Source organism: Microtus ochrogaster, unplaced genomic scaffold (assembly GCF_000317375.1).
Source record: "Microtus ochrogaster isolate Prairie Vole_2 unplaced genomic scaffold, MicOch1.0 UNK2703, whole genome shotgun sequence".
NCBI classification, from domain to species: Eukaryota; Metazoa; Chordata; class Mammalia; order Rodentia; family Cricetidae; genus Microtus; species Microtus ochrogaster.
The window spans coordinates 1965-3153 of NW_004951801.1; the positions used below are offsets into that span (position 1 = coordinate 1965).

The following is a 1189-nucleotide window of genomic DNA, read 5'->3' on the forward strand; positions in this document are numbered from 1 at the left end:
CTAACACTCTCATGTTTGCATCTTATTTCCTGCCTTCTATCTCTCTGCAACAAAGAAATTTCCTCTCTGCTGAGAGCTTGCTATTTTGGGTTTTATGAAGATACTTTTTCCTTCAATGACTGTCTGTATATAAGTTAAACTATGCAAAAGAAACAGGTACACTAATGTGAGTGACAGAATGCTCAAGAGGTATAAACCCTGCATAGAAGCTGAGAAGCAACAAAGAAATACTGAAAGGTATAAAATCCCACACTACATTTTATAAATATATTTAAATTATATTTTTAAATCAAGCTCTTCAGAATTCTTCAACTTTTATTTCTTTAAATCTTTCTTTACTTCAAATTGTTCACTGTTAATTTTCACAAATGCTTATATATATTTGCCCAAATGCATCTTAAATTGAACATAGATTAATTTTAAACTTTCTAAGTGTTTGTTTACTCTTATAATCTGGAACAGTATACTTAATAAAATTCCATTTTATTTACCACTAATTTAACATTTAAAATAATAGTCCTTTGAACAACTTGAAATAACTGATTGAGTATATTAGCTTACTCTGGTACTGGTATACGCTACAACGTTGGTAAACACATGGAAAACAACTTTTCCTAAGGATGTTGTGATATTGAGGAAGTAAAATTTCTTTAATCTTAATTGGGACCTCCAAGAAGATCATTCCTATGATTCCTTTGACTGAATATTTTCCATCACGTGTATTAAAACTGGGATGCAGGCAGATTTTGTCACCATGTAAAATTCCTTCTTTGTTGATTACTTTTGAAATATCAGAGTTCATATATTTCCTAATGAAATAGAAAGATATAAAATAATATACAATTAAATGGAAAATGTTTACTAACTAGTCATACAAACACAGTCTCCACAAAGTGTTTACATAACAATGCCAACTATTTATATACTGTAGTGTAAGTCACCATAGCAATGCTATTTTTCTTTTTCAAATGAACAGTAGCAGTTCTTAACAGTTTAAAGGAATATTTGTCTCTTAAATGCACAAAATTATAATGTAATGATTGTAAGTAGTGACACTGGCCCAAACAATGTACATTATCAGTTCATTTTCTCAAAGGATTACATATACTCACAGTTTAGTTAAACAGGTGATTGTGGATAGTATCCACCACTGATTAAGGATAATACCTTGGCAGATTTCATCTATGGA

General features: G+C 30.0%; 1 long non-coding RNA gene across 1 annotated transcript in view; it reads right to left on the reverse strand.

Annotated features, from left to right (window-relative positions):
* Positions 1-1189, reverse strand: part of LOC113455910 — a 3153-nt gene extending 1964 nt beyond the window's left edge. The window contains exons 1-2 of the long non-coding RNA XR_003376830.1: positions 1113-1189; positions 562-809 (exon numbers count right to left, since the gene is read on the reverse strand). This is a non-coding gene — a long non-coding RNA (uncharacterized LOC113455910). The remainder of the gene's footprint in view (positions 1-561; positions 810-1112) is intronic.